The sequence below is a fragment of the Felis catus genome, chromosome F2 (assembly GCF_018350175.1).
Source record: "Felis catus isolate Fca126 chromosome F2, F.catus_Fca126_mat1.0, whole genome shotgun sequence".
NCBI classification, from domain to species: Eukaryota; Metazoa; Chordata; class Mammalia; order Carnivora; family Felidae; genus Felis; species Felis catus.
The window spans coordinates 20,684,619-20,709,395 of NC_058385.1; the positions used below are offsets into that span (position 1 = coordinate 20,684,619).

General features: G+C 40.5%; 1 long non-coding RNA gene across 1 annotated transcript in view; it reads right to left on the reverse strand.

The window, feature by feature from the left end:
• LOC123383117 overlaps positions 1–24,777 on the reverse strand; it is a 49,478-nt gene that overhangs the window by 15,699 nt on the left and 9,002 nt on the right. Inside the window, exon 2 of the long non-coding RNA XR_006592500.1 lies at positions 5,411–5,529. This is a non-coding gene — a long non-coding RNA (uncharacterized LOC123383117). The remainder of the gene's footprint in view (positions 1–5,410; positions 5,530–24,777) is intronic.

Genomic DNA, 24,777 nt, shown 5'->3' on the forward strand with positions numbered 1-24,777 from the left:
AGAGAGCTGCAGCCTCGAAGCATTGATAGCAACCGGCCATGTGAGAGGCCTAATACTCCAAGCTTATCATTTATGGGGACCACAGGAACAAAACTGTCAGGGAGTGCAAAGGACTGTTTGATTGTATCAGAAGAAAAAAATCCAGACCTGACAAACAGGATCCTGTACCCAATTCAAACCCAACAGAGCAAGGAGTACTGGGCCCTCGGGCAAGTCCCAGACTTGAGTTCATTAAAAATCCAAAGCACTCTTAACAAAAGGCTGGTTACCTCCAAGGAAGGCTGCTATCAAACCACAAATGGCCGTCATGAATCTTCCTCCAGGTCTTCTCTTAAAGAGGCCTACCCAGGAATGCCTCCCACTGGTCACGTGAGCTTGGAGAGGGCTTGGTCGATCAAGGTTCTATGTGGGACTGTAGAAAATGTGTATGGATGATGCTAGAGACGCTGGAGCAAGTCCATGCCTCCTGCAACCACTCTCTTATCCATAGGAGAGAGCTCCTGACTTGCTCCCAGGCTCCAAGTTGCTCACGGCAGGGAGGATCCATATTGGAGTGTGCCACCATCACATGGATTCCAGATCTGCCACTTCCTAGCTGTGTCGTCTTAGTCAGGTACTTGGTTTCTCCAAGCCTCAGTTTCCTTTTTTTGTAAGTGGGTTTTACAAAATCCATAGGTTTACCTCCTAGGGTTGCTACCTCCTAGGAGTAAATGAGCAAGGACGCATCTTGTACTTTAAACATGAACCGCCACATAGTAAGTCCTCGATAAATGTTAGGGTTGTTAATTGTTACTATCACTGTTACTGCAACCATTTTGTTTAAAGAGCAGGATTCCGTGGGGTGCAAGCAGAAAATAATTTTCTTTCTTTCCCCTACCGCCCACTCAAACCCACTCTGTAGGCTAATATATCCCTGTCCCTTGGATGAAATCTAAAGTAGGTCTTGGATACCTCCAGTCACTCTCGGGTACTACAAAGTTCTCTGTCATGTGTAGTCACAGTAATTCATTTCAGTAATTGAAATGTCCAGTTCTGTGTAAAAATCCAAACTTGAAATTCATTTCCCCTTTCCTTGATGTCAGCCCTAACTCATTATGTAAGTCCACAGAGGGAAAAGGGTTGGGCTTTGGTTGGTTTCCTCTCTTTCTAACCTATGTTTGCCCACCTCCGGACCCCCACCCCCCACCTCCCTAGCTCAGCCTCACTGCCAGAGTAGCTGACCCCTCCGTGATTTTCCTCGACTGACACTGGTGTTACAGTTCTATAGAGATGACAGGTGTTCAACACCGACTCTTCCTTTCATGGAATGTTTCTGCGGGTCTCTTGGAGACCCCATTTGGGAACATACTAGGAGCACCCCTGATATGATCATGGGGAAGGTCTCGCTTGGGGCTGACTTACAAGCCCTACTGACCTCCCACTTCCTGCTTAAAGTCGGATGTTCCTGGTGTCAGTCTCCTTTAAAATGACTCCCAGGCCTGCCCCTCCTATTTGGCGATCCGGTCCGTGAAAATCACATACCTCTGACCTTCCATCCCTGGCAGGTCAACCTGCTCCTGGCAAAAGTAACTCTCTTTGCTCTACCCACAGGGTGAAAGTCCCAGTCATTAGATTTTTCAGAATGAGATGCCATGCGTCAGATATGAGCCCCTTTGATCCCAAACTCTAGGAGACACAGGGCACGTTCCTCTTAAGGCCTCTCTCCCTAGGTTTGGGGTCAGGACTATACTCTTATTCTCTTCCCATTTACAATGTCCTTTTCCAAGGATGCCCTCCCTCCTTGCCTCTTTAACGTAAGGGTCAAAACTGCTTCTTTTTTTTTTTTTTTTTTTTTAATTTTTTTTTTTTTCAACGTTTATTTATTTTTGGGACAGAGAGAGACAGAGCATGAACGGGGGAGGGGCAGAGAGAGAGGGAGACACAGAATCGGAAACAGGCTCCAGGCTCTGAGCCATCAGCCCAGAGCCTGACGCGGGGCTCGAACTCACGGGCCGCGAGATCGTGACCTGGCTGAAGTCGGACGCTTAACTGACTGCGCCACCCAGGCGCCCCAAAACTGCTTCTTAACCACTTCTTTGCATGTCCTGCAGAAGCCGGTTAGCATCTCCCTTTCGAATGTGGGTATTCTTGCTCATGTTGTTTTGTTCTCAGCTGAAATGCAGACTAGAAAGAGTCCCTTTTAAACACCCAGTTACATTATTAGTGTCATCTTCATAGGGTTGTTATGGGATTTAAATGAAAAACAATGCATCTAAAATACTTAACATGGTGTCAGGCACATCGTAAGTGCTCAATAAACATTAGGAGGTGTCTATTTAACAAATATTTATATGGCATTAACTGGATAATCAGTGCTTTATAAGTAATAACTCCTTTAACCCTCAAAACAACCCTATCACCTCATTTTATAAATAAGAAAACTGAGGCACAGAGAGGTTACATATCTTGCCCAATAGTAAACAGCTGGTAAATGATGAAGCTGGGATTCAAATCCAGACAGTCCAGCTCCAGAGGTCATACTGTTAACCGTTGTGCTCTTTCCCATTCCTAAGAAGAGCTGTTATTATCCTCATTATAATGATTATTTGATATGTATGGGGCCAGGCTTGTGTAAGCCTCCGGGCCAAATCAGTTACAAGGGCAAACTGTTAAAATATACAGTTTGACTTCATCTAATTTAACTTCTCTCCCTTCCTAGACCAGAGCCAATGGGTGGTTGGTTTTTCCCAACGAAGTATTGACAGAGAATGAATACACATAGATCTGGTTAATAGATAGCCGTGTTTAGTATCACATCACATTCCAGAAACTGATTTCAGCTTTATGGATCCTGAACAATAGTGTGGATATCCCTGAACAACAACAAGGACAAGGATTTCTCCTTCGCATTGCCCTCATCCTAAAAGGCGGGTTGGACCCGATCAGGATTTATAGACACTTCTGTTTGGCCTAATAGGCTGGAACTTGGAAAGAGCAAGTTTGTTTACCAAGAAGAGACAGGTAGATCTGTCAATGAGTTAATTACAGCAGAAATAGGAGATCAATCATCTTCAGGGTGGACCATCGGAGCAAAGAACTAGGGACACTTGCCATCAGATGATTAGACACATTCCTTTGTCCTGAGCAATATCCCACTCAGTGTGGCTGACTCCTCTCCTCTTGACTTCCTGTGTATCTTCAAAATCATTTGGTATAACTAATTCAACTTGAGCATGCTTCTATGTCTTGCAACTTAAAGAACTTAATATAGTATTATCCTCAGGTAATGATAGCCTCAACTTTGCCATGCCTAACAGTTATACATGCCTCTTTGTTCTGCTTCTTGTCCTATGTCATTAGCTAGAAATTCCAGAATATTACTAAATAATAGTGGCAATAACAAGAATTCTTTTCTTGTTCCTGACAATAATAGTAATGCCTCAAGAGCATTTTTAGTATGCTCTATCCCTCTGAGAATTTGATCAAAGTTAATTCTACAAAAATACACATACCCTCAAAATTTGTTTATAGTTTAGGAGTTTCAAGGACCACGGACATTATGGAAAGTTTTTGTGAATTCCCATAAGTATGAGGTTGGCTACTGATTTAAGATAAAATTTTTTTACCAGGGTGTCTGGGTGGCTCAGTCAGTTAGGTGTCCAACTTCGGCTGACGTCATGATCTTGCAGTTCATGAGTTCGAGCCCCTTGTCAGACTCTGTGCTGACAGCTCAGAGCCTGGAGCCTGCTTCAGATTCTGTGTCTCCCTCTCTCTCTGCCCCAACCTTGCTCATTCTCTGTCTCTGTCTCTCTCTCTCTCAAAAATAAATTAAAAACATAAAAAACAATTAAAAAATTAAAAGATAAAATTTTTACCATATTAATAAAGATTCCTTAGAGTGCTAATTTAGAAATAAGAATTTTGAAATATATGAATTTCATAAAATATCTTTTTACCAATCGATATATTTATATCTTCTTTCTCTTTAGTCTCACTGATGCCGAATTATATTAATATGCTTACCAATATCAAGCCATCCTTGCATTTCTCAAATAAATTTTACTTGAATTTGATATATGATTGTTTTAATATTCTGTCAGGTTTAATCTGGTAGTGTTAGGTTTTAATTTACTAATGAATCGAAGTGCATGTCAGAAATATTTTTGAATAAAAAGAATTATAAGAAAAGTTATTTGTTGGTTAAACCTCACCTGGTAAAAAAATACTAATCAAAGCATCTTTTTTTCTAGGCATCCTGATAAAGATTAAAGAGTTAAAAGCTGAAAAGGAGCATCTAAAACCTACTCATTTTACAGGTTAGGAAAGGGTTACTCAGAGAGGTTAAGTGACTCGTGCAAGATCACACTTCTTAATAGTGGGCGTTGATTGTATAAGCAAGTTGTTGAGGCTACAAGAGAACACTGGGGAAAAGACTTGCCTCATTTCCAGTGGAACAGGACTTTAATTCTACGGGAGAGTGAAAAGAGACAGGAGATTTGTTTCTGAAACAGTGGAAGTTTCACAAGGAAGTGAAGTAAGCATTTTACTAAATTAAAGACATTATTGTCATCTTTAAGGGATTAAAAACGTAACTTGGATTGATTTTCCCATATCTTTCAGTTCCAACCATCTCTCTTTGTATGCGCAGAGCTGAAATTCTGAAAACGCAGAGCTTTGGCTCCTTGGACAGTTCTCCCCAACACACACCAGGGAAGCCTTCCTGCCAAGAATGGACTAAATGCGTTACCAACAGGGACGAGAGAAACACAGAACAAAGGAAAGAGGCTCTGAGGATACAGATTTTAGAACGGCGCCAACTTTCAAAACTATCTGGAACCGTACCAACTCACGCGCAGGACCCAGGCAAAGGAGGGACTTCATTTGCTGTTGGTGCGAGTCGGCTTGTCTGCCAAGGTCTACGCAGGGTTCCGTGATTCCCGATCAGCTTTGTGCTGGCCCTGTCCACCCGGCCGTTCCCTCCCTCTGCCCTCGGCACGGAGCCAGCCTGAGCCTGGCAGGGCGGCACAACGCCCCGGGCCCAGCGGGCTCCCTGATGCCACGTGCGCACGGCACGGGGCTGCCCTTCCGGGGCTGCAACACCGGGGCTGAAGCGGCTGCTCCGTGCGGATAAGTCAGTGCGAAACTCAGCCACGCCGGTGGTTTGGTGTCACGTAGCAAAACAATCGCTTAGATGGCTGATTTCTTTCCTTCTCCCAAATGCTCTGTCTTGACACTGCCTCAGATTCTAATCCGACGGTGCTTTTTATTGAAACCTTGCTACAAAGAGCACACTTAAAAAAATTTTTTTTTAACCCCTTTAAGGGGCTGTTACATTTACTATTTGAAGCTGCAAACATTCCGTGCAGCAGATAGAGCAGCTAATATCCTAATTCAGTAAAAGAGGAGACGGAGGCCGGGGCATCTGACTGACCTGCACAGGGTCTCCCAGATCGTGGGTGGTGGTGCCCGACCTGGAACCGCAGGTGCCCCGACTTCCGGGCCGACGCTCCAGCGATGCAGCATAGACTTCTTCTCCAAACTGTGCGCTTTCTAAACAGAAAGTTGTGCATGTTAGGGTTTTTTAAGTGTTTTCTAAATGTTTATTTTTGAGAGAGAGGCGGGGGGGGGGGGGGGGGGGGAGGCGTGGACAGAGGATTTGAAGAGGGCTCTGCCCTGACAATAGAGAGCCCAATGCAGGGCTCAAACTCACAAACCGTGAAATCATGACCTGAGCCATCCAGGCGCCCCATGTTAAGATTTTTAAATTTTATTTTAGTTTTTTAAAGTTTTACTTATTTTTGAGAGAGAGAGCGAGCACGAGAGACCAAGTAGGGGAGGAGCAGAGAGAGAGAGGGGAACAGAGGATCCAAAGTAGGCTCCATGCTGACAGCAGCCAGCCCCATGCGGAGCTCAAACTCACAAACCTTGAGATCATGACCTGAGCCAACGTCAGATGCTCAATGGACTGAGCCACCCTGCTGCCCCTCAAGACCTTCTTTTTAATGAAACCTTAGCCATTCAAAAGACAAAATATAGTTCTAAACAGTATAGTTTTAAGAATGTAAATACTTCCAAATATCTGTGGAATACAGGAGCGTTCAATAAATACATGTTATGTAAGTTGTAAACACATTTTGATGAAGAAATTTGTTTACATATAAATTCGGAGGATCACTTAAGAGAACTGTAATCTTTTTTCAAACTAACTTAATGGATATATGGAGAATCTTTATGGAAATATTAATATATTAAAATCAAGCCTAATCAGTTCAGTGATTATTTGCTATATAGCCTGAATTTTCCCGAGAGTCTATACCACATTGAATATACATCAATACGTTGGCTTTTTCTACAAATTTAGGACATTATTTTTTAAATTTTTCATTGGGGAAATTTTCAAACATACAGAAGTAGAGAGAAGAGCTTAATGTATCCATCACCCCATTTCAGCAATTTTCTACTCTTCCCCACCTCTTCCTTGGATTATTTTAAAGTAAATCCCAGACAGTAAGTGATTTCATCTATGACATTTCACTACGTATCTCTAAAAGATAAGGAACCTTTTTCTTAAGTCACAATATCATTATTACACTTTTAAAAAGTTAAGAGTAATTTCCTAGTATCATCTAATCTGCACTTAGTATTCAAATTTTTCTGATTGCCCCCGAAATGTCCTTTAGAGTGATTTGTTCAAATCAGGATTCAAACAAGATTCACATGTCAAATTTGGCTAGTACATCTTTAAATCTCTTTTAATCTATAACATTTCTGTCAAGAGAGATATTTAAATAACTGCTCCTGGAAGAATTATCTGGCTTTCAAGGGAATAGTTTTATCTCTATACCACACTTGATTGATTCTAGGGCAGGATTAATTGTAAGATGCATTATTATTTTATGTACCACTAAAAAATTTAAAACGCTGACAATTATAATTGTAAGATGCCACCAACAGTAAGCTATATTCCAATTTTAGAGATATAAAAAAGAGAAAATATATGATTTTCAATCAATGAAACACGGTAGTTAGAACACAGATAACTCACATGTCATTTTTTATTTCAAAATCAGATGTGGGAGTGGCATTAGGGGTTGTGCCATAGGAATGGTTTACTTCTATCCCAAAGCAGATGCAGAATGAAGAGTGATTTCCAGCCTTGTGTTCGTGGCTGATGGTGCAGTTAAAGTCTTTCCTCTGTGTGCCTGACTATAGGTTTGGCATCTAACCTGAATTTCTTAGAGTGTTTCTACCACATTTCATATACATCAATACATTAATGTTTGCTACATATTATGGTCTCAGAGAAGGCAATAAGAGGCTCTTTTTGTCACACTGACTTCAGGATGTTAGGTGAACCCAATTTGAAAAACACATCCCTATCATGCCTCTCTGTCTTCAAAACGCAGAGTGCAGTTGTAGATGTCCTTTGTTGTTGCTTTGGGTCATCGGAGGTGAGTGCTCAATGGGCAGTAATGTTCTTTACAGCAGCTGGAAGATTCAGAGAGGAAAATGAGACTTGGCAAAATCCTATTTGGCCTCGAACGCGGCTGTTTTGGTTTGTACATCTTAGAGACGTTGACATCACAGATGAGTTCTTGATAAGGTGAGTGTCTGCTTCAAAGAATTTGGGCTTCCATAGCAATTTCTTACTTGACACATCCCCAAAGGCAAGGGAATTAAAAGCAACAATGAACTATTGGGACCTCATGAAGATAAAAAGCTTCTGCACAGCAAAGGAAACAACCAACAAAACTAAAAGGCAACCAACGGAATGGGAAAAAATATTTGCAAATGACATATCAGACAAAGGGCTAGTATCCAAAATCTATAAAGAGCTCACCAAACTCCACCCCCAAAAAACAAATAATCCAGTGAAGAAATGGGCAGAAAACATGAATAGACACTTCTCTAAAGAAGACATCCGGATGGCCAACGGCACACGAAAAGATGCTCAACGTCGCTCCTCATCAGGGAAATACAAATCAAAACCACACTGAGATACCACCTCATGCCAGTCAGAGTGGCCAAAATGAACAAATCAGGAGACTAAAGATGCTGGCGAGGATGTGGAGAAACGGGAACCCTCTTGCACTGTTGGTGGGAATGCAAATTGGTGCAGCCACTCTGGAAAACAGTGTGGAGGTTCCTCAAAAAATTAAAAATAGACCTACCCTATGACCCAGCAATAGCACTGCTAGGAATTTACCCAAGGGATACAGGAGTACTGATGCATAGGGGCACTTGTACCCCAATGTTTATAGCAGCACTCTCAACAACAGCCAAATTATGGAAAGAGCCCAAATGTCCATCAACTGATGAATGGATAAAGAAATGTGGTTTAAATACACAATGGAGTACTACGTGGCAATGAGAAAGAATGAAATATGGCCCTTTGTAGCAACATGGATGGAACTGGAGAGTGTGATGCTAAGTGAAGTAAGCCATACAGAGAAAGACAGATACCATATGTTTTCACTCTTATGTGGATCCTGAGAAACTTAACAGAAACCCATGGGGGAGGGGAAGGAAAAAAAAAAGACAGAGGTTAGAGTGGGAGAGAGCCAAACATAAGAGACTCTTAAAAGCTGAGAACAAACTGAGGGCTGATGGGGGGTGGGAGGGAGGGGAGGGTGGGTGATGGGTATTGAAGAGGGCATCTTTTGGGATGAGCACTGGGTGTTGTATGGAAACCAATCTGACAATAAATTTCATATATTAAAAACAAAACAAAACAAAAAAACACGAAGAATTTGGGCTTCGATTTGCACTCTTCTTGTTAACATGAGCCTTTTGATAGGAAGGGCTGGGGGCAGGTGGGAAGGTGTGTTACTGTATCACAGGTATCGATGAAAGCAAATTCTAAACTCTTTTGCCTCGGGTCGCTGGCAATTTTCGAAAGGCAAAAAACTTTGATTTCTCCCTGGAGAGATTTCAACCCACGGCTAAAAGTATTTTGCTTCTGGCTAACTACGCTTATAGGAAGAATCTGGATTCTTTATTTACCAAACCTGAAGGTGTGCAAAGGCAATTCACTCCAGTGGCTCTGAGACCTGGAATATGGATATTTTTAAAAGGTAGAAATGTACCGCCCAATTCTTTTCTGCGTGTGTGCTCTCTGAGGTACAGAAATGGGTTTGTTCAAACAGAAGAGACTCATAAATATGGAGAACAAACTGAGGGTTACAGGAGGGGTTGTGGGAGGGGAAATGGGCTACATGGGTAAGGGGCACTAAGGAATCTACTCCTGAAATCATTGCTTCACTATATGCTAACTAATTCGGATGTAAATTTTAAAAAATAAAAAATAAAGTTAAAAAAAAATCCCACACACACCAGAAAAAGAAATGGGTTTGTTCTAGCAAAACTCAAAAGAGTCACTCTTTAGGCACAGTATGATCCAGACCCTCTTTCTCTGCATCTCCTCCTTCTCTTGCTAATTTCTCTTGCTTGCTTTTGGCCAGGTTCCCTGCCTCTTCTCCCCTTCTAGAACGTGCCGGACATTCCCTTTGTCTTGGGACCTTTTCACTAGCCACCCTCCCCTTTCAGAACACTGTTTCCTGAGACAAAGTCTTGGCTCTGCAACTCCTCAGTGGAAATTTCTCAGCTCTTGTATTTAAAATTACAACCTGGGGGCGCCTGGGTGGCGCAGTCGGTTAAGCGTCCGACTTCAACCAGGTCACGATCTCGCGGTCCGTGAGTTCGAGCCCCGCGTCGGGCTCTGGGCTGATGGCTCAGAGCCTGGAGCCTGTTTCCGATTCTGTGTCTCCCTCTCTCTCAGCCCCTCCCCCGTTCATGCTCTGTCTCTCTCTGTCCCAAAAAAAATAAATAAACGTTGAAAATAAAAATTTAAAAATAAAATAAATTAAATAAATAAATAAATAAATAAATAAATAAATAAATAAAATTACAACCTGTTACTCCATCCTCTTATTTCCAAATTACTTTGCTGTGCTATTTTTCCCATAGCACTTATCTTCCCCTACATATTGCAAAATTGATGTATTTATTAGGTTCATTGCTTATCTTTTGTCCCACTGGAATGTAGCTCCATGAAGACAGGGGTCATCTTTTTAAATGTGTGTTTGTTTGTTTAGAGAATGAGAGAGAAAGGGGGGCAGAAGGAGGGAGAGAGAATCCCAAGCTATCAGTGCAGAGCCCAACATGGGGCTGGATCCATAAACTGTAAGATCAGGACCTGAGCCTAAATCAAAAGTCAGACACAGGGGCACCTGGGTGGCGCAGTCGGTTGGGCGTCCGACTTCAGCCAGGTCACGATCTCGCGGTCTCTGAGTTCGAGCCCCACGTCGGGCTCTGGGCTGATGGCTCAGAGCCTGGAGCCTGTTTCCGTTTCTGTGTCTCCCTCTCTCTCTGCCCCTCCCCCGTTCATGCTCTGTCTCTCTCTGTCCCAAAAATAAACAAACGTTGAGAAACATAAGACACTTAACTGAGGGAGCCAACCAGGTGCCCTGACAGGGTTCATTTTTAAACAAACATATCACAAACTTTGAATAAAGTGCTTGGTACATAGTAGATGCTTAAAAAAATGTCAAATGAATAACTGAACTACCAATCTGTTTTATATATCCATGAGCTTGGGTTTTCTTTTTTGTTTTGTTTTTTTTTTGTTTTGTAGATTCCATATATAAGTGAGATCAGACGGTATTTATCTTTCTCTGTCTCTTACTTCACTTAGCATAATGCCCTCAAGATCCATCCATATTTTTGCCAATGGCAAGATTTTCTTCATTATTGTGGCAAATAATATTCCATTGGAATATATAGATACACATTTTTTTTATCCATTTGTCCATCGATGACCATTTAGCTTGTTTTCATGTCTTGGCTACTATAAATAATGCTGCAATGAACATGAGCGTGCAGATAGTTTTTCCAATTGGTGTTTTTGTTTTCTTCAGATAAATACCCAGAAGTGAAATTGCTGGATCAAACTGTAGTTCTATTTTTAATTTTTTGAGGCACCTCTGTACTGTTTTCCACAGTGGCTGCACCAGTTTGCATTCCCACCAACAGTGCAAGAGGGTTCCCTTTTACATTCTTACCAGCACTTGTTATTTCTAAGTATTATTAAAAATTTTTTATTTTATAATTGTTTGTTGTTGTTTTATAGAGATAGCATTGGTTTTTTTTTTAAGTTTATGTATTTATTTTTGGAAATCTCTACACTCAATATGGGGCTCAAACTCATAACCCCAAGATCAAGAGTCACATGTTCTTTTGACTGAGCCAGCCAAGTACCCCAAATTGATTTAAAAAAATTTTTTTTAAATGTTTATTTATCTTTGAGAGAGAGACAGAGCATGAGTGAGGGAGGGGCAGAGATAGAGAGACACAGAATCCAAAGCAGGCTCCAGGCTCTGAGATGTCAGCACAGAGCAGGATGTGGGGCTCAAACTCACAAACTGTGAGAGCATGACCTGAGCTGAAGCCAGACGCCTAACTGACTAAGCCACCCAGGTGCCCCCAAATTGATTTTTTTTATATCAACCTTGTGTCGAGTGACCTCACATTCACTGCGGATTCCTCCATATTTTCCACATTCATGTCATAAGAGGATAATGAGTTTTCTATTTCTTCCTTTGCCATTCTTAGAACTTTTATTTCTTTTTCTTACCTTACTGCATTGGCTAAGAACTGTAGATTAATGTTGATAAAAATAGTGGTAATGAGTGTCTTGTTCTGTATTTCAGGGGAGAAAACTTTTCTTTTTTTAAAGATTTTGAATTGTTAATTAATTAATTAATTAACTTTTGTGTGTGTGAGAGAGAGCACAAGCAGGGGAAGGGCAGAGAGAGAGAAGGAGAGAGAATCTTAAGCAGGCCCCACTCTCAGTTTAGAGCCTGACACAGGGCTCAATCTCATGACTGTGAGATCATGACCTGAGCCAAAATCAAGAGTTGGACACTTAACCAACAGAACCATTCAGGTGCCCCTCAGAGAAGAAAACTTCTAATATTTCACCACTGAGTATGATATTTGCTGCATTTTTTATAGATGTTTTTATCAAATTAAGAACTCATTCTTCTATGCCTAGTTTGCAAAGCTTTCTTTTTAATCATGAAGGAAATTTTAATCTGTCTCCTCCGTTCTTAGTCTGAGTAGACCCAAACTACTCTGCTGCAGTTGAGATTACATATTATTATCATGACCAAAAAATAAAGAAATAAAGAAATAAAGAAAACCCTTATGTTTTCATAATACATTCTCATGGGAGTTCTGATATGTTCTTTGATCTCCATGCAGTTTCCTGTAAGATGGAGATGATAACAGAAACTACCACAGGTTGTTGTGGGGAGAGGAAATAAGTTATCAAAACTATTTTTTTTAATTTATTTATTTCTGAGAAAGAGAAAGAAAGACAGAGACAGAGAATGAGCTGGGGAGCGGTAGAGAGAGACAGGGAGACATAGAATCTGAAGAAGGCTCCAGGCTCTGACCTGTCAGCACAGAGCCCGATGTGGGATTCAAACCCATGATCTGTGAGATCATGACCTCAGCTGAGGTCAGGTGCTTAACTGACTGAGCCACCCAGGTGCTCCTAAAAATTATTTTAACAGTTCCTGATGGATAGTAAATTTTGTCAACGTTAGCTATTACTAATTTTTAAAATAATTTTTTTTAACGTTTATTCATTTTTGAGAGACAGAGACAGTGCTAGTGGGGGAGGGGCAGAGAGAGAGGGAGGCACAGAATCTGAAGCAGGATCCAGACTCCACGCTGTCAGCACAGAGCCTGACTTGGGGCTTGAACTCATGAACTGTGAGATCATGACCTGAGCCAAAGTTGGACGCTCAACCAACTGAGCCATGCAGGTGCCCCAGCTATTACTACTTTTTTTTTTTTTTTTTCCTTTCAGGTGATGAAAACAAGGTAGGGAAAGAATACATGATAAAACAGTGGTCAACTTGGTCCTGGTCAGACCTCTTGACTCTCACTTCTTTTTTCTTTTTTAATGTTTATTTATTTTTGACACAGAGAGAGAAAGAGCATGAGTGGGGGAAGGGCAGAGAGAGAGAGGGAGACACAGAATCCGAAACAGGCTCCAGGCTCTGAGCTGTCAGTACAGAGCCCGACGCGGGGCTCGAACTCACAAACCACAAGATCATGGCCTGAGCCAAAGTCGGACGCTCAACCAACTGAGCCACCCAGGGGACCCTCTTGGCTCTCACTTCTTGACTCTTTCCCTGATATCATTTTGCCTCCAGAGAATATTCAGTGACCTTTTAGTACTTCTAAATCAGTAAGACTCTTCATCATATTAAAGGTTTTCAAAAGACTATAAAATAATGCTTACAAACCTATAGACTGGAAAGGCTCTTCTATAGATAATTCTAAACAGTGTATTCAGTGTACATGCTTCCTGGGTAAGTCTCAGAATAACAAAACTGTTTCAAAAGAGTTTTTTCGTCAAGTTCCTTTTTATATAGACTCTTCTTAAAGTTAAGATGACCGCTTCACTCACGGTTGCTGTGCAAAGAATCTTGTCTTCAATCAGCTCATTAAGGTACCTTTGTAAGGATAGTATTTTTTTAAAAGGCACTTTGCCAGCTCCCTCAAACATAACATTGCAAATGGACAGCAAGAAAAACATGGCAAATCACTTCCATATGGCTCAAGGCAATGAGAAATTTTTTTGATTAACAACACATTCAGTACAATAAAATAACTTCCAACTCTGCTAGAGAGACACTAATTTATCTGCTACATCTATTTTCTGTTTGATTTTTCATTGTTTTGACTCTCCCCAAATGCTCCTAAACTCCCAATTGGTTCATTTTTAAACACCAGCCTCTTCTAAGACAATCACCTGTTCCTATTTGTCAGCCCTATCAAGCAAATAGTTGCTCTTAAACTTATTTTAGAACCAGCTGCTTTAAGCATATGTTTCAAAAATTCAAGGGATGGCTTTTACAGACTCATCAGTTGATAAAATCATTAACATGTCATCTGCATATGCAAGTACTAGTTTCAACATCTAAACTACTCTATTTCCTTCCACACCTGTCTAAATAGTAAATCAAGCGAGTTAGTTCACATCATAAATTCTCATCAAAGGGCTTTTAATTAATACAGAAAGGACAAAGCGGGCACCCTAGCCTTAATGCTGTCATTATCTGGATCTCCCCATTCCTCCCAGACAGAAACTAATCACATCATTTTTGCACTCTTGATACATTGAAAAGGTATGACATCAGCCTTATATAACTTTAAACAACATGTCCTCGCCCATCAAGAGCTATTTTTTCTTCTTCAAATGAAAGAGAATAAGAATCCAACTGTCTTTTACTGTGTGTTTTACAGTTTCTCTTGGTATAACTAAACCATCTGCCACCTCTGTCCCTAACGCCTGGAATGAATCAAATCATCTTCCTTGCAAACATTGTTAATCTCACAGTAATCCCTACTAATCACTTTGTAATCAGCACTCAAAGGGGCTAAAGGTCCTGGATTCTTAATCACAATATTTTAATCATCATTCTTGTGAGATGGCAGTTAGTAATCCCCGAATCTTGGGCTTATTTCTTCTCCATTTCCTAATTATTCCCTAGGACAAAGAACAGGAGCTCTCTAGATGTAGGAAACCAGATCTCTCTGGCTAGAACTGGTTGGGGAGAACATGCCTGTCCCCGGGTGGTGTTTCTGATGACTGCCTGGTATTTTCCATTTTGGATATTGAAGACAGATCCTTATTTTTGTTTTACTTTCTTATTTTCCTTTGTTTTCTTTGACTTCCTTATTCTTTTTCCTTAATCTCTGTTGCCTCCGTTGTACTTTATGCCTTGGTAAATTGCTGCATAAGAAACCACTTATTTTTCCTCTCTGCGTCCATACAAGTCTTTGGTGTCTGGTTTGTGTAATTGCCTTTTTTACACTTGCTCACGTCGAGGAAATGTCCCTCTATGTCTAGTTTGCTTAGAACTTTTGTCATGAATAGGTACTGGTCTTGGTCCAATGCTTTTTTCTGCATCTACCAATATGATCATATGACTTTCCTTCTTCAAATTGTTGATGTGATGGATTACATATAATTGGTTTTTGTCTTGTTTGTATTCTGAAGGTGCAATATGCTTACTCTTTTATATAACTTTACAACTTATTACTTCTTTTTCTAATTGTTTTCTCTGAAAAGGATGGAAAGAACTCAAGAGACAACTCGGAGGCTTGCTATCCTGTTAAATGATTGAATATTCCTTCCTCTTCGTTCTTAATTTTTTCTCCAGCACTAGTTTAAGATTATGTGTTATTTTCTCATCTCACAATGTCTTTCTTGGCCGTGTTTATATAACACTTATCATAAAGTCTATTTTTATTCTTAAATTTCCTTTATTTAACTTATTTCTAAAAACCTTATTGAGGACTGCTATGTGCCAGGCCTAAAGCAGAAATTTACTCACCATTTAATCTGAGGCTCTACATTGGCCAAATGCCTTTTGCCCGGAATCTAAGTTTAATTTCTTCACCTTTAAGGAAACAGTTGAGAAGTGGGCCTTTTCCCTTGCTTGCTTAAATAATAATGATCATCAAAGAGTTTGATGATCTTTTTCTAATCTCCTTTTCCTAAGCCCCACCCTGTAGTGTATTTGTCAACTTATCAAGCACAGATTTGAGACCAAGTGTGCTGTCACTATATTTTAAGGGAAAGGCACAGAGAGTGAAGAGGGAGAAGACTGGAAGATGAGCTGTGTTCTAAGAGTCTAGAAGAGTGGGCGCTTGGAAGAGTGGGCTCTGTGCTTTCTGTTTCTCTCTACTCCCATCAGAGTGATCTCCCTTAAACACGGAGCTGATTTTTTAAAACAATTCAATGGTTTTTAGTATGTCCACAGAGTGGCGCAATCATCACCACAATCAATTTTAGAACGCTTCTATTCTCCCAGAGAGAAGCCTCGCCCCCTCAATATCACCTCCCAATCCTCCCATCTCTCCATCCAGCACTAGGCAACCACTAATCTGCTTCCTGTCTTATAGATTCTGAGCTTTTCATATAAATGGAGTCAGACACTATGTTGCCTGTTGTGACTGGCTTCTTTCCCCTAACAGAGCGTTCTTTAGGGTCATCCACATTGTAGAACATAGATAGACATTTTGTTTATCCATTTCTCAGTTGATGAACATTTGAATTGTTTCTACTTTTTGGCCATTATGAGTATTACTCTGTGCACATTCTTCTACAAGTTTTTGCATGGGCATATATTTTCATTTCTCTTGGGTATACACTCAGGAGTGGAATTGCTAGAACATATGGTAACTCTTCTGTTTAATTTTCTGAGGAATTGCCGCACTGGTTTTCAAAATGGCTGCACTATTTTACATTCCTACCAGCAGTATGCGGGAGTTCCAATTTCTGCACGTTGCCAACACTTGTTTTTATTTGTCCTTTCTATTATAGCCAAACTAGTTGGTGTACAGAGACATCTCTTGTGGCTTTGATTTGCATTTCCCTTATGACTAGTGATGTTGAGCCTTTATTTTCACGTGCTTATGGACCATCTGTATATCTTCTTTGGAGGTATGTCTATTCAGATCCTTTGCCTATTTTTTAATTGGATTATTTGTTGTTATTGACTAGAATATTATGTATTCTACATACAAGTCTCTTGTCACATATATGAACTGTATATACCTTCTATTCTGTGGCTTGTCTATTCACTTTCCTGATGGTGTTCTCTAATGAACAAAAGTTTCTAATTGAGGAAGTCCAATTTACCTGTTTTTTTTTCCTTTGATTGCTTGTGCTTTTGGTGTCACATCCAAGAAATTATTGCCAAATCCAAGATAAGATTTACCCTATATTTTCTTCTAAGAGCATATCATTTTAGCTCTCACATTGAAGTCACTGATCATTTTTAGTTAATTTTTATATATGGTATAAGGTAGAGGCCCAATTTCATTCTTTTGCATGTAGATATCCAGTTGTCCCGGTACTATTTGTTGAAATGATTATTCTGTTTATTGAATTGTTCTCACAACCTTGTCAAAAAACAACTGACCATAAATGTGAGGGTTTATGCTGGATTCTCAATTCTATTTTACGTGCGTGTGTGCGTGTGTGCGTGTGTGTGTGTGTGTGTGTGTGTCCTTACGGCACAACCACAGAGTCTTAATTATTTGAGTTTTGTAGTAAGTTTAAAATTGGAAAATGTGAGCCCTTCAACTTTGTTCTTTTTCAAGATTGTTTTGGCTATTCTAGCTCCTTTTGAGTTTTCATACCAATTTTAGGATCAGTTTGTTAATTTCTACAAAAATAACAGTTGGGATTCTGGTAAGTATTACAATGATTTTTGTAGGTTAATTTGGTAAATATTGCCATCTTAACAATATTGTCTTCTTTTTTTTTTTAATGTTTATTTCTTTTTGAGAGATGGAAACAGACTGCAAGCAGGGGAGGAGCAGAGAGAGGGAGACACAGAATCCAAAGCAGGCTCCAGATTTTGAGCTGTCAGCACAGAGCCCGATGTGGGGCTCAAACCCATGAACCATGAGATAATGACCTGAGCTGAAGTCGGACGCTCAACCAACCGAGCCACCCAGGCACCTCAACAATATTGTCTTCTGATCCATGAACATAGGATGGCTTTCCATTTATTTAGATCATCTTTAACGTCATTCAACAATGGTTGTGGTTTTCAGAGTATATGTTTTGCACTTCTCTTTTACATTTATTCCTAAGTGATTAATTTTGATGCTTTCATAAGTGGAATTGCTTTCTTAATTTCATATTTGGATTGTTCATTGTATAAAAATATAATTGATTTTGGATATTAATCCTATATCCTACAGTCTTACTGAACTTGTTTATTAGTTTTAATGGGATTGTTCTGTGTGTGTGTGTATTTCTTAGTATTTCCAGCATACAAGATGATGTCACTTGCAATCAGAAAGTTTTCTTTTTTTTTTTTATAATTTTTTTTAACGTTTATTTACTTTTGAGACAGAGAGAGACAGAGCATGAATGGGGGAGGGGCAGAGAGAGAGGGAGACACAGAATCAGAAGCAGGCTCCAGGCTCTGAGCCATCAGCCCAGAGCCCGACGCAGGGCTCGAACTCATGGACCGCGAGATCGTGACCTGAGCTGAAATCGGATGCTTAACCAACTGAGCCACCCAGGCGCCCCTCAGAAATAGTTTTCAATTGGCATGCCTTTTATTTCTTTATCTTGCCTAACTTCCCTGGCTAGAACCTTTAGTACAATGTTGAATAGAATTGGTGCGTGCAGACAGCCTCGCCTTCTTCTTTATCTTAGGGGGAAAGCATCCAGTCTTTTACCGTTAAATATAATATTAGCCATGGTTTTTTCTAAATGGCTTTTATCAGGTTGAAGAAGTTAGTTGCTTTCCCTAGTTTACTGTTTTTTTTTTTTAATCATGAGGGTTGGTTGTTTCAAGTGCTTGTTGTGCATTTATTGAGATAGTCATGCTGCTATTGTTATTGTTTCGTATCCTACAGACATGGCAACATCACTTGATGTTTTTTAAGTTTCTTTCTTTCTTTCTTTATTTAGAGAGACAGGCAGGGAGGGGCAGAGACAGGAGGAAAGAGAGAGAATCCCAAGCAGCCTCTACACTGTCAGCACAGAGTCCAACGTGAGGCTCAAACTCACAAACCTTGAGATCGTGACCTGAGCCGAGACCAAGAGTCGACACTTAACTGACTGAGCCACCCAGGCACCCCAACATTACTTGATTTTTTAATGTTCAACCAACCTTGCATTCCTGGGATAAATCCCTCTTGGTTGTGGAGAATAATCCTTTTATGTGATGCTAGGTTTGATTTCCCCATTCTCTGTTAAAGATTTTTGCATTTGTAATCATAAGGGATATTGGTCGATAATTTTCCTTTCTTGTGATACCTTTGCCTGGTTTTGGCATTAGTGTAATACTGGCCTTATGGAATGACTTGAGAAGTGCTCTTTCACTCACAAATTTTTGGAAGAATTCATGAATAGTTGGTATTAACTTTTCTGTAAACAGTTGCTAGAATTCACCCAGTGAAGTCAGCATCGATGCCTTTTTATCTTTCTGTTAAAAACCCTTTAATAATTACCAACTACTAATGAATTAGATACAACATCCAATACCATGCTCTCCACAAAGTCACGATCTGCATCCCCAGTCTTACATTCTACTGTTTCTAGCTGGTACCCTCCTGGCCACCACTGATGGGGAACTTGTCCATAGGCTGTTCCACCTCCTGCCTCAACCTGCACTCCTCATGTACTTTGGCTTTTTGCGAGTCAGACTGGCATCCTTTCCTAAGACATCTCAAGTCTACTTATACCTTGAAACGTTTTCTTGACTTTACTGTCTAATTCGTTCAGGCTTTCCTACAATTTTCTAAACCAACTTTCCCTTAGAAGCATTTAAAAAAATCTCTATTGGTTTCCATAGGAAATCTTACTTAGGAAAAAGTCTTCACGATAGGTTTCTGTAATTGATTAATTTTAAAAGGCACCTTAATGGGAAAAGCCCCATTCCAGCTGAATCGGGACCTGCTGGTTACTTTGGTAATGACACACAACTATCAAATGCTATACGGAATCCACTATGAACAGTATTTCTCTGTGAGTTCTTTTTCCAATGTCAGAATAATTAAAAAGAATTTTTGCTTGAGGAACTCATTATGAATGACTTCTCTGTGTTTCACCATATTTCTGAGGAAAATTTGTCTTAAAAAATTGATTCAGTACTGGGGGAGGTTCTGCATGCCTTTTTGCTGACTTTCCAAGTCTCAAAATAACGACCTTCACAGTAGGGGATACCAAAGGAACTAATGGCAGAGTTACAATGGTAATAGTTTTCTAAAAAAGCATTTCTTCTTCCAAGATCTAAAGTAAAGTTTTTCAATATTTTAAAGCTGAGATATAATTTTGTAATAAGCTATATTATTTTAATAAATATAATGATTTATTTATTTTTAACGTTTATTTATTTTGAGAGAGAGAGAGAGTGAGTGGGGGAGAGAGAAAGGGAGAGAGAATCCCAAAGCAGACTCCGTGCTTGTCACCGCACAGCCTGATATGGGGCTTGAACTCACAAACTGTGAGATCATGACCTGAGCCCAAATCAAGAGTCAGACGCTTAACCGACTGAGCCACCCAGGTGCCTCATAAACATAATGCTTCATATATAATATTGCTTATCAAGTGCATATAATACTTTAGAACATGCTCGAAACCCTTTTCTGTTTTGCCATTATTTTGAGGACTTACTACATTAGTGAGTTAAAATTTTGACAAAGTGAGTGCTGCACTACCATTGCTAATATATATCTGCTTCCTAAATTTCAAAAAGATAAAACTGTTATTTTAGTAAGGAATGAGTTAAGAAGGAAACTCTGGGGCGCCTGGGTGGCGCAGTCACTTAAGCATCCAACATCAGCTCAGGTCATGATCTCGCAGTTCGAGTTTGAGCCCCATGTGCTGACAGCTCAGAGCCTGGAGCCTGCTTTGGATTCTGTATCTCCCTCTCTCTCCGCCCCCCCCCCCCCACCACACTCTGTCTCTCTCTCAAAAATAAATAAAAAACATTAAAACAATTTTAAAAAGGAAGGAAACTCTTTAAGATAAAATTATCAACAAACACATGTCATAGATCTTTACTACTATGTAGGTGTTGCAACTAAAGCCATAACTTCACCTGACTTCAACAATATTGCCAGTTTTACCTCAATATTGGCCAGGGAGGTATATTAGTATTGCCTCTACTATTACTACCAATAAAAATAATAATAAAAGCTACACTACACTTATTTATTGTCACTTACTACGTACTAGGCATGATGCCAGGCACTTATATTATCACCTGACTCACAACAAACCAGCAAGAAGTCTCTTTATATTAGCCAGGATTAGGTTCAATTGTGAGTAACAAAAACCTAAAATGACCAATGTCTTAAGCAAGGGAGAATTTTATTCCTCTTGCATACAAATCCAGAGGTAGGCAGTCTAGGGTTGGTTTCGCAGTTCTGCTTTACAAAGTCCTTTGCGACTAGAGCATTCTCTTGGCCAGTAGCTGTGACGCCATCAGAGAAAAAAGGGATGAAGGAAAAGGGGGCGAAAGAAATGTACCAGCTTCCTTAGGAAGATTCCAACTACATGATATTTCACTTATAGCTCATTGGCCGGAACTTAGTCACATGAACACACTTAGGGAGGAGCCATGAGCCCAGTTAAGAATTCGGGGATCTGAAATGCGGAGAAAGGAACATAAGATATTAAAGGACAATCGATCCCTTCTCTGCCACAAAAGTATAAACTCTATTTCATAGGTAAGGAATGTGAAGCTTAGAACTATATGATTAGCTTACTTGAAGTCACCAGGTTAATAAATGTGTTAGAGAAGATTTAACCCCAGATATATCTTTCTGAATGGTCTATGCTTTGGGGGCAGGAGGAAAAGGTGTGAGGTAGTAGTAATTTCTTCTAGAAGCCTAGTAATATTGCTTTATACACTGTCTCAGTTAGTCACTGCTATGTAAAAACCATGCCAAATTTAAACAATAAGAACTTATCTAACCCAGGAATCTGTAAGTTGGCTGAGCAGTTCTGTGATCTGAGGCAATCTTGGCTGATCTCTGCTTGGAGGTTGGCATGGGGCTGGTCTAGAACTGCCTTGGCTGTGACAATTTGACATTGTTCCATACAGCCCCTCATCCTCCAAGAGGTTAACCTGGGCTCATTCTTACTGCGTAGCAAAAGCATAAGAACATAAGTGTGCAAGGCTTCTTGAGGTATATGTGTTTATCATAATTGGCTCAATGTCATTTCCACTGCATTCTATTAGCCAAAGTAAATAAGAAAACCAGCCCAGATTCAAGGGGTGGGAAAGTCGACCCCATCTCGTGGTGAACTGCAAAGTCACACTGCAAAGAGCATGGTTGAAAGGAGACCACTAATTGGGCCCATCAGTGCAGCAATCTACCATCACACTAATAATACAGAGTTGTTGATTGGAGTTGAGAATAGTGAAGATAATTTTCAACAAAAAAATCTGAATATGCTGTCTTTAGTTAGCATTAATCAATCATGTTTGTTTGTTTTTTTAAGAGGAATTCATGTTCTACAATAGGTCTACTCAGCAGTCATAGACACGCCCATGAAGTAAAACACAGAAAAATGTCCTTAGATCTTGGGATTTTTTTTTTTTTTTCTGTCAAACTAAACCTGGATTAAGTCTAGGAAGGGATACAGAGACAAAGAGTCTGTGGCTAAAGATTTCTTCAATGTTCTGTGAAATTGTAATTTGTCCCGGATTGCATTTTTCTCTGAAATATAAAGTCTGTGTTAAATCTTAATGAAAAGGGTGGGAGTGTCCTCAGGTTCTTGAGAAAGAAAATGAAAAGAGTTAGTTTTGTTTCTTTGATTCTTTGGGCCGGCTTGTTCACTCATTCATTTACCATAAATGCGTTGAGCTCCTCCTACCATGTATCAAGCACCATGCTAGGCACTGAGATATAATGATCACCAAAAATTGAAATGGTGCCATTTTAATGGAGTTTACTCCCAGGGGGTGGGGAGGTGAGACATTAATTAAATGATCTCACAAATACCTGCCTTGTGACAAAATGCAAAAAGTGTCATGAACTAAGGGTACATAATGATGAGACTTTCTAAAACAATAAGCTGATGTGGCCTAGGGCACCAAGGAAGGCTTTCTTTCTTTCTTTTTTTTTTTAAATTTAATGTTTATTTATTTTTGAGAGAGAAAGGGAGAGACAGAGTGTGAGTGGGGGAGGGGCAGAGAGAGAGGGAGACAACAGAATCCAAAGCAGGTTCCGGGCTCTGAGCTGTGGGCACAGAGCCCGACATGGGGCTCAAACTCACGAACCACGAGATTGTGACCTGAGCTGATGTCGGACGCTTAACCGACTGAGCCACCCAGGCGCCCTTGGAAAGCTTTCCTGAAGAAGGGATGTTCAAGTTGAGATCTGAAGGATAAATCAGAACTAAGAGGGTAAGTGTAGGGAACAGGGTTCTAGGCACAGAAAAAGCATTCTAAAGGCCCTGAAGTGACAGAAAGCCCAGTACTTAACAAAAGCCCTGAAGAAAGCCACTGGGCTAACTCGGAAAGTAAGAGGAAGTGGGTTCTGAGGTGAGATGGAAAGGTTGATGGCTGTGAGATTACGTCAGGCCCTGCCTGATAAAAGAAACTTTTGTCTTTATCTTCAGAACCAAGAGCAGTCATAGGAAGTCACATGAGCAGATTGGTGAATTTGAAAAAAATAATTTTGAAATTAGGTCCAAGACTGTTAAGCAGAGGCCATTTAGGTGGCTGTCGCAGTATCCAGGTAGAACATAACAGCTCAGACTAGGACGGTGATGGAGGAGAGGGTAAATATTCAGGGGATTTGGGTGATAACATAAGCCAATGTAATGTGTCAGCTATGGGAAGTAAAGAGGAAGAAGATACGGTATATTGAATCTTTCACCCATTCCTGCAACCATACTGTTGACCTTGGGCTTGACAATGTGGCCTGCTTTAGCCAGTGACATAAACAGAAATGCTGGTAACATCAGTGTGCCATTCCAAGTCTAGGATTTAAGAGACACTGTGTGGGCGCCTGGGGGGCTCAGTCGTTAAGCATCTGACTTCGGCGCAGATCATGATCTCATGGCTCACGTGAGCATGAGCCCTGCTTCGGATGAGCTCATGTCCTGCTTCAGGTGAGCACGAGCCCCACTTCAGGCAAAACATGAGCCCCCTTACTTCAAGTAAGTCCCACTTCTCTCTCTGTCTCTCTCTCCCTACTCTCTCTTCCCCTCATGGGATTCTCTCTCTCTCCCTCTCTCTACCTCTTGCTCAATTGTGCCTTCTCTCTCTCTCTCTCTCTCAAAAAAAAAAAAAAAAAAAAAGGGAGAGAGAGAGATACTGTGTGTTTTTGCTTTGCTTTTGAGCCTCAGCCACCACCATGAAAGGAACATACCCGTACTGGCCTACCAGTCTGAGGAAGATGTGAGACATGTGGAGTAGCTCTACCCTCTGCAGAGCTACAGCAAGAAGCAGAGCACCCTGGTGGCTGCAACCTAAAAAGAATGGCCCAAGTGAGTCCAGCCTGGATCAGGCAAAATCTAGCTAATCTCTAGATATGTGAGTGATAAGAAATGAATGTTGTTTTAACTATTAAAATTGGGAGCTATTTGTTACTCAGCACTAGCTAACTGATACCAGAAGGGTCCACATTTAAAGCTCCACTCTGCTTGCAAAACTAAATGAATGATGGCACCATTCACTTGAGTTCATCCACTTCCTGTCTCTACATGCCTTTCTCTGCTCGGCCCAATTTTCCTAGTTCTTTTCCTGCCACGTCTACTCCTGGTACTGCCACTTAGTCTCTAGAGGCAAAGATAAGTAGGAAGCTAGTTGGGAGGAAGGAAGCAAGGGTGATGCTATAGACTGAATTGTGTCTCCTTCAAATTAATATTTTGAAGCCCCAACCCCTGAGGTGACTGTATTTGGAGATAGGGCCGTTATGGAGGTAATTAAAGTCATAAGGGTCAGGCCCTTATCCAATAGGAGTAGTGTCCTCATAAAAGGAGGAGGAAACACTAGAAAGTTTTCTCTTTTTCTCTTTACTCCCACCGCAACACACATCCAACTTGAGTACAAAGAAGAGCTATGTGAGCACACAGGGAGAAGACAACCACGGACAATCCAAGAGGAGAGGCCTCAGAAGGTACCTTGGAAGGTACCTTGCCAGGACCTTGATTTTGGACTTCTCAGACTCCAGAACTGTGAGAATCCAGAACTGTGAGAAATCAACGTATGTTGTTTATAAGCTCCCAGT